The sequence below is a fragment of the Rhinolophus sinicus genome, chromosome 1 (genome assembly GCF_057876585.1).
Source record: "Rhinolophus sinicus isolate RSI-liver-muscle chromosome 1, RSI-T2T, whole genome shotgun sequence".
Lineage (NCBI taxonomy): Eukaryota > Metazoa > Chordata > Mammalia > Chiroptera > Rhinolophidae > Rhinolophus > Rhinolophus sinicus.
The window spans coordinates 57,876,795-57,891,826 of NC_142501.1; positions in this window are offsets into that span (position 1 = coordinate 57,876,795).

The following is a 15,032-nucleotide window of genomic DNA, read 5'->3' on the forward strand; positions in this document are numbered from 1 at the left end:
TATATTTGTGGGAGAATCATGTTTTAAATTTTTTTTTATAAACTATTTTGTTATTTAAGATTTTATTGGGGCAAGGGAACAGGACTTTATTGGGGGACAGTGTGTACTTCCAGGACTTTTTTCCAAGTCAAGTTGTCCTTTCAATCTTAGTTGTGGAGGGTGCCATTCAGCTTCAAGTTGTCCTTTCAGTCTTAGTTGTGGAGGGCGCAGCTCAGCTCCAGGTCCAGCTGCTGTTGCTAGCCGCAGGGGGTGCAGCCCACCATCCCTTGCGGGAGTCGAGGAATCGAAATGGCAACCTTGTGGTTGAGAGCCCACTGGCCCATGTGGGAATCGAACCGGCAGCCTTCAGAGTTAGGAGCATAGAGCTCTAACCGCCTGAGCCACCAGGCTTGCCCTAAAATTTTTTGAAAATTCTACTTTGACACCTCATAGAGGTGACAGCAGGAATGAGTGGGAGTAGTACATTCCAGGCAGGTGTCTTGATAGGTGTGGAGATAGAAACAAGTATTGGAGGTGCCAAAAGAATGTATACAAATGGACACTTCGGTCAACATTGCTCAAGCAGTAGTTCGCTGTAATCAGAAATGTCTGGACACTGATGGTAAGCATTTTCAAAACTTCTTGTAATTGCAGAAGTCAAACATGACTTGTATTCGTCTTTTGTTATTGGTATATATTGAGTATTACAATCTTAATAATAGTTTTCCTTTCTTAAAATGTGTATACTTTTTTTTGGCACCCTCTATATATCTAGGTCAGGGGTTGGCAAACTTTCTGTAAAGGGTCAGGTAAGGCCACAAGTTCTCTCTTGCGACTTTGGAATTCTGTTGTAGCATAAAATCAACCATAGAAAATATGTAAACAAAGGAAAGTAGCTGTGTTAAAAAATAAAAAAATACTGAAAGTTGTTTCTTTTTTTTTCTGTTTATTTTATTTTTATTTTTTTAAATTTATTTTTAAATTTATTGGGGTGACAATTGTTAGTAAAATTACATAGATTTCAGGTGTACAATTCTGTATTACATCATGTATAAATCCCATTGTGATGGCTATCATCAACAAGACAAATGGTAACAAATGTTGGAGAGGCTGTGGAGAAAAAGGAACCCTCATACACTGTTGGTGGGAATGCACACTGGTGCAGCCGTTATGGAAGGCAGTGTGGAGGTTCCTCAAAAAATTACGAATAGAATTGCCATATGACCCAGCAATCCCTCCTCTCCTGGGTATCTACCCAAAAAATCTGAAAACATTTATACATAAAGAAACGTGTGCTCCAGTGTTCATTGCAGCTTTATTTATGGTGGCCAAGACATGGAAACAGCCAAAATGTCCTTTGATAGATGAATGGATAAAGAAGTTGTGGTATATATACACAATGGAATACTATTCGGCGGTAAGAAAAGATGATATTGAAAGTTAAATTTCTTATGTTCACAGGTCACAAGATATTTTTTACTTTTAAAAATGTAAAAATCATTCTTACCATGAAGGCCATACAAAAATTGGCAGCCTGCTGGATTTGGTCTGTAGGCTATAGTTTGTCAACACCTAGCTTACATAGTTCAGGGTGCAGGAGAATAATTCAAAATAAGGTTTTGAAGGTAGGTCACAACCAAATAATGCTGGCACTGAATATCAGGCTAATTGTTTTCAACTTATTGCTCTTACAGTGGGAAGCTATTGAAATTTTTTTGAACGGGAGTAGCACTTGTGTACAAGAAAGATTAATTTGGTAACAACGTATACAATGAACTGAAAATGGAGGAACTAAATTGAAATAGAATGTAGAAGACTGCAACCCTAAATAACGTATTTTTCCCTTATCAAAAGAAGTGCCGTGGGAAAAACTGCCTTTCAGACAAGAAGTTTTTGAAAATTCAGCCCTGTTGCTTCTGAATTCATATTATATACCCCTGTTGGGCATATTTCAAGTGGGTTCATGTTAGTGTAACTCTGGAAATGGCTTCTCACCCAGAAGTTGCACAAATACTGTAGTTATCAGGTTTATCCATGGCTTTGCATGTTATCACAACCATTAGCTGGGGGGGACCCAAATTGTACCAGGTTCTTGTTTTTGTTTTTTCAAATTCACTAACAAGTTCTGTTTCTAGTAGGGCCCCAAATCTAGATTCAAACATGTATGAGGTATGACACTTAAGTTCGCAAACTCATCCTAGAAAAAAACTCATCCTAGACTGTAGTGATTGCTGAATATCACTACAGTCACCTTCAAAGTATTCCCCTTGGGAATCTATACACCAATGCCAGCGCCCAGTCCACCCTTCAAAGCAATTTTGGAACTCTCCAGAATGGCCATCAGAGTTGTCATATTATCCTATATCCTGAATATCACCAAAATGTCTTCCGTTCAATGTTTCCTTTATCTTCGCGTAAAGAAAGAAGTCATTGGGGGCCAGATCAGGTGAGTAAGGAGGGTGTTCCAATACAGTTATTTGTTTACTGGTTAAAAACTCCCTCAGACAGTGCCATGTGAGCTGGTGCATTGTCATGATGCAGAGCCATGAATTGTTGGCAAAAAGTTCAGGTTGTTTTCGTCTAACTTTTTCACGCAGTTTTTTTAGCACTTCCAAATAGTAAACTCGGTTAACTGTTTGTCCAGTTGGTACAGATTCATAATGAATAATCCCTCTAATATCAAAAAAAGGTTAGCAACATCGTTTTGAATCTTCATTTGGACGGACAGAACTTTTTTGGTCGCGGAGAATGGTCTGACTTCCATTGTGCACGTTGACACTTTGTTTCAGGGTCGTACTGGTACACCCATGTTCCATCACCAGTGATAACACAGCCCAAAACATCGTCTTGCCTCTCCAAAAGGTCTTGGCAAACTTCAACTCTCCTTTGCTTTTGTTCATCGGTGAGCTCCTTTGGGACCATTTTAGCACACACCTTTCTCATACCAAGATTTTCAGTTAAGATTTTCCTAACTGTTTCTTTTTAAACTTTTATTTATTTAAGTGTGTTTTTCCCAGGACCCATCAGCTCCAAGCCAAGTAGTTGTTTCAGTCTAGTTGTGGAGTGCGCAGCTCACAGTGGCCCATGTGGGGATCGAAAGAGCAACCTTGTTAAGAGCACTGCGCTCATAACCGGCCGCCGATCCTAACTATCTATCGATGTTTACTTGGTCTGCTATGTTTCTCACAGTCAGCCAATGATTTTGGTGCACAATTTGATGAATTTTTGCAATGTTTTCGTTAGTTCTGCGAGTTATTGCCTGCCCTGACCGCTCTTCATCAATGAGGCGTTCTCTTCCCTCAGAAAAACGTTTAATCCATTTGTATATCTCCGTTTTCTTCACGGAATATCCCCATAAACTTGGACTGACATGTCCCTGATTTCACTTACACTCTTGTCAAGTTTAACAAGGAATTTAATATTTGTTCTTGGCCGGCCCGGTGGCTCAGGTGGTTGGAGCTCCATGCTCCTAACGCTGAAGGCTGCTGATTCGATTCCCACATGGGCCAGTGGGCTCTCAACCACAAGGTTGCTGGTTCGATTCCTCGACACCCACAAGAGATGGTGGGCAGCGCCCCTTGCAACTAAGATTGAACACGGCACCTTGAGCTGAGCTGCCGCTGAGCTCCCAGATGGCTCAGTTGGTTGGAGTGCATCCTCTCAACCACAAGGTTGCTGGTTCAACTGGGGGTGCACCCTGCAATTAACAGTGGCAACTGGACCTGGAGCTGAGCTGCACCCTCCACAACTAAGATTGAAAGAACAACAACTTGACTTAGAAAAAGTCCTGGAAGTACACACTGTTCCCCAATAAAGTCCTGTAAAAAAAAAATGTTTGTTGGTTGCTCTAATTCAAGCTCAGACATTCTTGTAACGGCACACAAAAACACAGAACAATAATGAACGCCACTCAGCAAGACACCGCCACACGTCGACACGAGCACAGCTGTGAGACACTGATACAGCAAGGTTATGAAACCTTCCCGAGCTGTTTGTACAGCGCTGCCAATGTAAGCGTACAGTGGCAAGTTGGCAAACTTGTCATACCTCGTATAGCTATAGTGTCAGGGCTTTGGGGATAGAACGCTGCAATCCGAATTGGCAGAAATTAGAAAATACTTGACAAGTATTAGGTACCATTTCACAAGTTTAATCCTAACAGTCTCCTAAGAGAAAAGAAATTCCCAGGCCAATTTTTTGTTAAATTCAGAAACTACTTATCAATTATCATTGTAGCATGCGCCTTCTCTCTGATATTTTTCTGAGGACTGAATTTAAATGTGTATACAGTCACTAATAGCAAAAAAGATCTTTATAAATTGACACGAGCAATTTTTTAAAAAGTTTATAACAGATGAGAACAATCCAGTTTTATGAGGGAGTTTGCTACTGTGTTTCCCCAAAAATAAGACCTAGACGGACAATCAACTCTAATATGTCTTTTGGAGCAAAAATTAATATAAGTAAAATAAGACCCGGTCTTATATTAATTTTTGCTCCAAATTTAATGCATTAGAGCTGATTGTCCGGCTAGGTCTTACTTTCAGGAAACATGGTAATAAGAAAATAATTTAGAAGTTGTTAACTTTATATTTGTAAGGCAAATAAACAGAAAAGGAGCAAAGTAGTAATCTAGGTATAAAGAATAAGAAATTGCTCATAAAGTTTAAGGGAGACACCATGACCTAGCTAAATATAAACATCATGTACAGCAACTTACATTTCTTTATGTTCTCTGATGTCATCATTATCTTCCCACAATTTGGAAGCGTACCCTATCAGTCTGGTTTAACTGTAATGGAAAGGGTTAAAAATGACTGTGTCTTGTGGTGAGCTTTTTCATATTCTGAGTTTTGCTACCAGTATCTAACTGTGGGTGGACAAAAGCATGAATAGCTAGGTGAAGGAAGAGGCATTAAAAAGCTAATTTACATTCTTAAATGAAATATATTGAAATCAAAAAATGGTATTCTACCCCAAACATCATCACCTTACACACACACACACACACACACACACACACACACACACATATAGATACATAAACTATATATCTATATATATATACACATACATATATACACACATACATGGAGTTCATATTATAGAAAATAAGGCTATAAAAAGAGAGATATATGCTTATTTCAATGTAAATTAGCAATAGTCTCGGATCAGAAGAAATCAGGTAGTAAAGGCTTTTAATTTCATGGTCTTCATGAAAGAGAATGTATTACAGTTCCAGGGTAACTCTGCCATAAGTAAATACTTCATTGTGCTCTTTCCATTGTATATCGTAGGCAGTGACAAGAAGGTGACATACGCATTCAGACGTTAGATTTTGGAAGAATATTATGTAACACCATTTTGTTCAGCACCTTGCAGGATAACTGAGGGATAATGGAGGGGCAGCCAGATGGCTCAGTTGGTTAGAGAGTGAGCTCTTAACAACAAGGTTGCCGGTTCAACTCCCACATGGGATGGTGGGCTGTGCCCCCTGCAACTAGATTGAAAACGGTGACAGGACTTGGAGCTGAGCTGCACCCTCCACAACTAGATGAAGGACAATGACTTGACTTGGAGCTGATGGGCCCTGGAGAAACACACTGTTACCCAATATTCCCCAATAAAAATTAAAAAAAGAAAAAGAAAGAAAGGGATAATGGAGAAATAGGATTTGTTTCAAAGATAAGGGGCCTTCTTTTTCTCTCATTTTTTTAAGTTGTTCAATGCCAATTTTTTTAATGCTCCCTTTTCTAGGAAACAAAGGCAGTGTAATGCCATTTGGGGGGAAATAAGAGAAGACCAAATGCTAAGAGATTCATTAAAAATATATATATTTGGGAACCATCCATTTTCTTTCAGAGTGCACTTCCTTGGTGCATCAAGCTTTCACTTTAATGAAACATTCTCTCTGGAAAAAATAAATTGAAATTTAGAGCCTACTATGTGCCTGATTCTGCAGAGCAATATTGTTCCTGGCCTCCAGGATTTGTCTTATGAAAAACGTAAAGAAGTAAATAGATTATTGTGCATCTAGGTTAACACACCTTTGAAATACCAGAAGTAATGCCCCTCAAAGGGGGCATTAATCCTCAAGAGGGCACATAATCTTATTAACTATCCTGTAATCCAATGCCTCTGTGCCTTGCTTTCTCCCACCTCCATGTAATCTTCCTTACATTCCCCCCTTAACTTCAAATGCATAAATGAAGCTGCAAAACTGTTATACTCCAGAGCACTTGAGATTTTTGCTCCCCAGCATTGTCGTCAGTTTGGCTCAAATAAACTTATTTAAAAAGTAAACAGATAAATTATAATGTGTTGTAATGAGTACTATAACTTAGCCTTGTATATTAGAGCTATAAACAGTACTGTGGGAACAGCAACCTGAAGAACTAGGTAGGGGAGTCTGGGAAAGCATCAAAGTGGGATAATGATTAAGAGCTGAGTTTCAAAGGCTGAATAAATTTTTCCCAGGCCAATGGTGAGAGGCAGAATATAGGGTGTTCCAGGCAGAAAATATAGCATATATGAAGCAGAGGCAATGGAATTTTCAGGGATCTGTGCAAAGTTCAGTGTGACTGGAACTTAGGAGAGACGTGAGAGAGAAGGCTAGAGAGGTGGATTCAGGCCACATTGCAAAGGGCCCTACATGCCTGCCTAAGGAGATTGAACTTCTATTGGCAACAAAGAGAAGTTTTTAATGGGACTGATGCTGCAGTGTGTGTGGACAAGTTTCTTGAATATAGAAACTAGTGTCATATTTGTCTTGTGTTTCCAGTGCCAGACACATAGTAGATGCTCAGAATGTAATTTGCCACCTGGAGTGGAGAAGGACTGCAGACAAACCAGCTCTGGTATTTTAGGCAAGAGAGTAGACACAGAACTAAAGCAGTAGCTGTGGGAGTGAAGAGAAAAGGTCACCCAGAATTTTGATAAATTTCTGACCTTGAAGACCAGTGAGAAAAGGGGGAAGAGATAAGGAGGTTTCTAGTTTGGGAGATTGGGTGAAATGTGACACCCTTAGCTGAGACTGAAAGGGACAGATGGAGGAGTAAAAAGATAGTATTGTATATATTTAGTAGTTGAGGGAAGGGTTTTATTTTTGTGGCTTGTTGAGGAATGAGGGGGGGTGGTTTGTTTTTGTTTTTTGTTTGAAAGGTGAGAGAAGAAGAGGTCTGTGGAAAGGGAGGGATTGAAGAAGACAGGATAACTGACAGAACAAGGTCTGGCATGAGATAAGAAAGGATAAAACCCAGAGGAAAGAAAGAGAAGGCTTAGGAAGAGGGAAAGGGATGAAAGTAAGTCTAAGGGCTTTTAAACTAGTATGTCTTTTATGTAGTTAGGACTATTTTGGTAGTCTAATCCTGGAATGTTGCAGTTTTGGATTTGTGCAATGGACTGAATGTTTCTGTTTCCCCAAACTTCAGATGTGGAGATCCTAACCCCCAATGTGATGGTATTAGGAGGTGGGGGCTTTAAGAGGTAACTAGGTCATGAAGGTGGAGCCTTCATAAATGGGATTAGTGCCCTTATAGAAGGGACTCCAGAGAGCTCTCCCTCTCCACCATGTAAAGACACAACTGAAAAGTCAGCAGTCTGCCACCTGGATGAGGGCTTTCAGCAGAACCCAACCATGCTGGTACCTGATCTCAGACTTAAAGTGCCAAGGCGTTGAAGGAATATTGAAATCACCAACAATTCTGGAAGTTGAAAGAGTGACAGAGAGCCGAGACTTAAAAGTTTAAAGAAATTAAAGTAACCGAGGGGAAGAGGAAATAAAGGAGGAACACATGAAGGTGTATGGCGGTGTAATCTGATAAAATATGATTTGAAACGGACTCTCTTCCTCTAAGTCCAATGGTACCAAAGGGTGTTGGAGTGATAACTACATTCAAGAGGGATGCAGGAGAAACATTGCCATCAGAGGAGAGCCAGGTTGCAGTTATGAGACAGGTTAGTTAACATGTTGTTAGGTAGACAGGAAGGTCCCTGGTGGAATAAACAAAAGACAGCCATATCCTGAAACTCCAGGTTCTGCAATGGCTCATTCACTCCAGGACAAAATGTAATGGCTCCTTGAGGTTAATAAGTTATCTCATAAATCCATTTTGGCCAGACAAACGGAACAGATCTAATCGATAGAAATGGGTTCGTTAATCCCTTTAGGATGGGCAAACAAAACAAAACTGATAGACGAATTCCATTAGAAGGTGTCAGCTCCCTTCTCCAAACAGACAAGGAAAGATATAAAAATAAGATCCTTTTTGCCCCAGGTTGGGCACCCCAGTCGGGGACCCTCTCTCCTTCCGAGAGCTGTGACTCTTTGCTTTTAATAAACTATTCTCTTTTACAATGCCTTGCATCTCCTTTGTCCGTGCTTCCATTCTTTGGTTTCATGAGACAGGATCCTGTCACTCACGGAAATTTCCTACATCAGTTAGAGCAAGAAGGTGAAAGGAATGTTCAAAGAAATTGAGGATATAACGGATTTTGCAGATATTTGATCTTGAGTTCAGTTGTGAAAGAATTTCAAAAGATGGGACGGGGTATAAAATGGAGTTAGAAGCCCTGATGTACAAACTGTAGGACTAGTAGAGTCCAGGATATAAGGCATGTCTGGAGAATCTTGTATTCCTGTGATAACTGACATTACCAGGGATAAAGGGCATGATGACCTCAAAGGGGATGGTGGTAGAAGAGCCTGTGAATGTTGAGAAGAGTGGGGAATCTTGCCAGAACATGCAGAATTCTGGGGTTCCCACTTGACCTCTGCTAATAGACAACAGTAGGGAGACATACAGAGGGGCTGTTCCTACCTTGAGGATACTGACTCCCTCTTTTTTTAATTTATAAGAATATATATTAAAGTGTACAAATTTGAGTCTCTCTTGACTTCTCAGAAACCTCCAGACTCACAAAGGGGCATTCTTAATTCCTAGCCAATGGGCAACTCCCTTGACCCCTGCAGATGCCAACAGAGGTCTTCACAGAAGTGGTTTTATTCCTAGTAGCTTTATCTTGATTCTTACTTAATAAGTAATTTAATGAATGAATGCATCAAGTTCCAGATCCATGAGGGAAATAATTTTTTACTTCAGAGCACCTCAGATCAGTTGAGTTCTGTGTTTCCAGGTTTGTTAGGTACTGCAACATGGAAATAAAACTAACATCTAACTCCCTCATAGTATCTAGCATATCTAGCTTTGAAATCCTCCGGAAAATGCCAAAGAAGCCCTTATGTTTCTCGATTTTCTGTTCAACATGTATGGCTTATTGCATGATGCTCATGAATAGAAAACTGATTAAATACTAACATATTTATTGTTTTCATCAATATGAGGAAAGAGCAGGGATAAATGTCATAATTGGTCAATTATTTCTATATCTATATTTTCTGTCAAACTTCATGCCACCTATAGTCCCATTTAAGCTTCATCTGTTTAATTCTTCATATTAGAAAGTGATCCTGAAGTAATATTTAACTCAATCTATGCGTATTTTAGCTTTTAAACTCCATATCTTAAAGTGAGCGTGCTAATATTGCATTGAACTTTAGTTTTCTAGGACAACCCAAAGTTTACAAAATGTGAGGCTGCAGAAAGAAATATCTAAATGCAAGAATAGTGTAAGGCTACCTTCATCCTCACTGACATTGAGGACATTACTAAGTGCCATGTAAAAATTGTGAAGTACACACACACACACACACACACAGGCACGCACACAGTCTGAAAATGGTATGAAGAGTCTAAAATATCATCAGGAATCCAGGCTTTTAAATTCTCCACTCCTCCATCCCCAGAACCCTGTTTTTATGGCCTAAGATAGTTGTTGGAGTTCAGGCCATTACATTCATGTTCCAAGCAGCAGGCTAGAGGATTGGAGAGAAAGAGAAAAAGAAGGCATGCCAGCAATCTTTTAAATCAGTCTGCCAAAATCTGCCATACAACCTTTTTTACTTGCATCTCATTGGCAAGAACTTATGTGGCTATATATAGCTGCAAGAGAGACTGGGAACAGGGAAGTATTTAATCCAGGTGATTATGTGCCAAACTAAAATTCAGATTTAGAAAGATGAAGAGATGTTGGGATAGGTAGCTAACAGTCTCTACTTCAGACATGTTCACATACAATTTTTAAAAAGTGGGAAAAAGTGCAGGTCTCAGAAACAAGATACTCATTACAAGGGGTGGTTGGAAAAGGGGTAGAAGGAGAATGGGAATGGCTAATATGGATAAGGATCGGGTTAACATTTCTTTGAGAATACCTTTTAGTATGGTACAGTAATGCTACACATGTCCTTCCCCGTCCTCCCAAAATAAATTATTCAAATTAGTGAGAGTGGGGAGGGAACTCAAAGTGGAATAAAAACAGTAACACATGAACTTAACTATATTATAAATAAAAAACAATCACACTCGAAGAGTGATGAAACAACTACCCTAAATAACTTTAGAAAATAGGATATTTTAGAAAATAGTATCTAGGTTAAGGACAAAAATAGGGCAGCCGGATGGCTTGGTTGGTTAGAGCGAGTGCTCTTAACAAAGTTGCTGATTCGGTTCCCGCATGGGATGGTGGGCTGCGCCCCCCTGCAACTAAGATTGAAAACGGTGACTGGACTTGGAGCTGAGCTGTGCCCTCTACAACTAGACTGAAGGACAATGACTTGACTTGGAGTTGATGAGTCCTGGAAAAAACACACTGTTACCCAATTAAAAAAAAAAGACAAAAATGACTACATAAATGCTGTAATATAGTTAGTAAACATGTTTTCCATAGGAATGTGGGTTAGTAATTCTCTCTGTCTCTCTCTGTCTCTCTCTCTCTCTCTATATATATATATATTATATATATATATATATAATAGAATTGAATAAGTAAAAATATTGTTTAAAATGAAACTTGTGAAGTCTACTTTGGCTTTCATCTCTAAGGAAGTGTTCTCCTTCAAGGCCAGGATGACCCTTCTGCCTGTGTTCTTAACCTCATTGTCTTCTGCCTTTTAGAGGACTATGCGTTTTCTGCTTGTGCCTTTAATTTTTCCACCTGCCTACAAATACAATATGTATGCTTATCTTCCATCTTAAAAAGCAAGGCAAAACCACAACAAATCCTTTCACGCTCTGGTTTGCTAAACTTTTTCTGTACTTCTAAGCATAGTTCACACTTATTGTTCTTACTAAAGACACTTTTTCAATATCTGTTCACTGGTTCCCACCCTCCCCAAGCTACAAAAAAATACTGAAGGTCACTCAGTTGCCACATTCAAAGGCCTTAAAATTTTTAAGTCCCCATTCTTGACCTCTTTAAAGCATTTGACATGGTTGACCAACACTTCCTTTTTCTTGAAATGCCTCTCTTCTAGTTCTTATCAATCTCTATGACTGGCTGGCCTTTCTATATCCTTCACTGACTCTCTGCTATTCTCTAAATATAGGTAATCTCTCAAATTCTATTCTTGGAGCTCCCTTCTCCACCACCAGTGGCTGCTATACTTTCTTGATCACAGGACCTTGTTGATGTGTGTGTGTGTGTGTGTGTGTGTGTGTGTGTGTGTGTGTGTGGTCAGTTCTCATTATTTACAGTAGTTATGGTCTAAAGTCACCATGAGCACTGAATTAGCAAATACTGAACCGTTGCTCCTAGGAGATATACAGGGTTGGATTTCCTAAAAGCCTCTGGTCACGTTTTTGTCACTGATTGGTACATAACCTTGTTTTATCTGTGTTTCTGTTTAAAAATACTTTATTTAATATACATTGTTGGTTCATTAACATTGAACTCACCACCAGCAGCACTGTAGCATGCCTGAACAAAGCTTATCTGACACACGTATTTTCTCTATCAGGCACATGACAGCATTCTTGCACTCAGGAAAACTAGACAGCACTTCAGCACTACACATGGGGGGCATTTTAAACAGTGCAATCAGTGACAAAACCTGCAAAACGCAAAAAACATGTCACTAAGTATACCACAAAAACGCTTGTTTACAGTATGAGAACATAAACAACCTCACCTGGGAACAGGCCCATCAGGCATCTCAGGGTTTTCACTGCCCTGCCCGTGTCTGTGGATGACCATGAACTCACAAATATGGAATCCGTGAATGATGAGGATTGACTGTATATACATACATATTTATAAATTAAAAACTTGTGCTACCAGTTGTTAATATACTTGTCTTATATATCTGTCTCCCTCAAAAACAAACAAACAAACACAAAACACCTTGAACTGTGTTGTGCAGGGTGTCGTGCAGAGTCTCTGCTCCCACTCCCCACACAAGAACGCAGGATATGGTGAGGCCAAAAAGGAACACCCACGGAGCCATAGGTAGGGCAGTCATACTAGTATATTCTCGCTGGCGGCACTATAGTCTCACTAGAGGCTGGATCCACACTGTCCGCAAACCGCCATCCACGCTTGCCAGCCCAGCCGCCATCTTCTTGCTAGCCCCCATTCTTTCTCTCTCCGCTAGCGTAGCCACGGCAGTTATATTAGTGGCCAATGGCTCACTGGTTACAGCTGACGGCCAACTAGCCACAGCTGACGGCCATCCAATCACAGTTGATGGCCATTTACTACCTGAGCCAACACCTTTCTATGTGAGGCCAAGAGCCTGGAAACTGCTTTTTGGGGTTCTGTCCCCACAAACTGCTTGATACAAAACTGACTTTTATATCTCCATCCTAGCAGCACACTGTGAGGTTTTGGGGATTCTCACCTATGCTTGTTGTATGTAATCCAAAGGTTCCTGAAAAGATGCAACAGCAGGGGCCTACCAGTCAAATGCATAACGTCCTTGAAAGAATGACTCTTGATTTCATTTTCTACCTTAGTGAACTGCGTTCACTATATAGAAAACTACCTTCCCTTAGTTTCTTAAATCCTAAAGAAATTCCTATGTAGTCAGGTCCCTATTCCTTATTCTTTGGACCCCACCCAGAGTTCTCCATAGTAGCCCAGAAACTTGGAGGTCCACCAGTGTTCCCCCTTCTCTAGTCGATTTATATCTATCCTTAGATTTTATTACAGGTGAAATTATAGTCCTCTGCTTGCCTAGGCAAGAGAATATGGGTGGAGGGGGAAGGAAGGTGGGCAGTACAGTTTTACTTCCCATTGTAAATTACATCCTATCAATAGTTTTCTGCATTTCTATGGTAGCTTTAACACAAACCATATTGTAATTCCTGGGTGGTTACCATGGCCCTTCCCTAAGTTGGAGGTTGAGAGAACTACTTTTGATTATATTCTTTGCTTTCAAGGAGGAAGGGAAAGCATAGCGGAAGTTAGTTTTGGGGTGGCTGGGGCAGAAGCTTGTGTAAATTCCAGCTACTTCATCTCTAGGTTCTTAGTTTAAGGTTTTCTCAAGTTCCCCTATTCTTCTGCAAATATTTGTGATAGCAACAGTTACCATGTGTTTTTCGTATTTAGTGTTTTTCACAGTTCTTGGAATGAGAAGGAGTGAAGGGAAAAATTTTTTTAAGATAGGAAGGGTAAAAACGATTGCTCAGTCTTAGCATCTGGCTAGTGTATCTCCTGGGTAGAGAAACAGGGGTTGTGTCCAATTACAGTTATCCCCATTATAATGGATCTGTTCATTTCCCATCATTGTGGTTTCTCCCTGTGATTTTGGTGGAGGCTTTCCTGAACTATTTCAGCAATAATAGAAATTACCAGAAATGTACAGTGGGCAAGTCAAGAGTCCTTATTATTGGGTCCCAAGTGACTCTTAAAGGCTTGTTTCATTGTTGAAGACACAAGCAATTGTAAATTGCTAACCACAGCCCTTTAGTTTTAATTTTAAATAACAAAAGAGGATTTATTTATTTATTTGCTCCTTAACACAGCTCTCCATCATACAGTTGGCCAAGAGCAGTTAGCAACTTTCATCCTTAATTTGTGTCCTCTGGGAGCTGATGCTTTCCCAGTCAAGATCACTAACTGGATCTAGGCAATTATTGCCTCTTTAACCCAGAGTTGTACCCAAAAGGAAAGACAGAGAAGATCTGACTTGATGATTTCTATGAACTGGATCAATAAATTGATGGGACTGCAGAGTCAGCTCTTGGGACAGAGGTCAGGAATCTTTGTGCTTAATTCAGAAATCAAAAACCTATTGATTATAATCCTCATGCTTGATCAGATACTGGTTTGAAAAAAACAACAACTATAAATGACATTGGAGAATTCTGAACACAGATTAGTATTCAATGATTAGTGAATTATTGTTAATTTTGTCAGGTTTAATTATGGTATTATGGTTTTGCAAAACAATACTTTTTTTAATTCAAGCATCGCATATTTCTATTACTGAATTGAGGTTGTTTTTATTACCTGAATGTGATTAGAGAAGTCTGTGATCTTCTTTAAGGTAAGTGAGACTTACCCCCAAATTTTTTTCCTTCAATTTAGTTTTCAATCATAGTTGAATACAATATTATACGTTAGCTTCAGGTAGACAACTTAGTGTACAACATAGTGATTAGACCTTACAAAGTGATCACCGATAGGGCTAGTACCCATATGGTACCATACATAGTAATTATTACAATATTGACTATGTTCCCTATTATTGACTATGTTCCCTATGCTGTACTTTACATCCCATGATTTTTTTTTTTTTTTTAATTTTATTGGGGAATATTGGGGAACAGTGTGCTTCTCCAGGGCCCATCAGCTCGAAGTAGTTGTCCTTCAATCTAGCTGTGGAGTGGGCAGCTCAGCTCCAAGTCCTGTTGCCATTTTCAATCTTTAGTTGAAGGGGGCACAGCCCACCATCCCATGCGGTAATTGAACCGGCAACCTTGTTGTTGAGAAGCTCGCGCTCTAACCAACTGAGCCATCTGGCTGCCCCTCTGGAAGCTCAGCGGCAGTTCGTTGTCTTCAATCTAGTTGAAGACAACTAATTGAGCCATCCGGCCGCCCTGAAACTTTACTTTTAAAATGGTTTCTTCTAATATTTTAGGGCCTCTTTTCCCTGTTGGGTTTGGGGAAAATGAGATATCATTTTAGTAATATGTTATGAGTAAAATATAATGAGA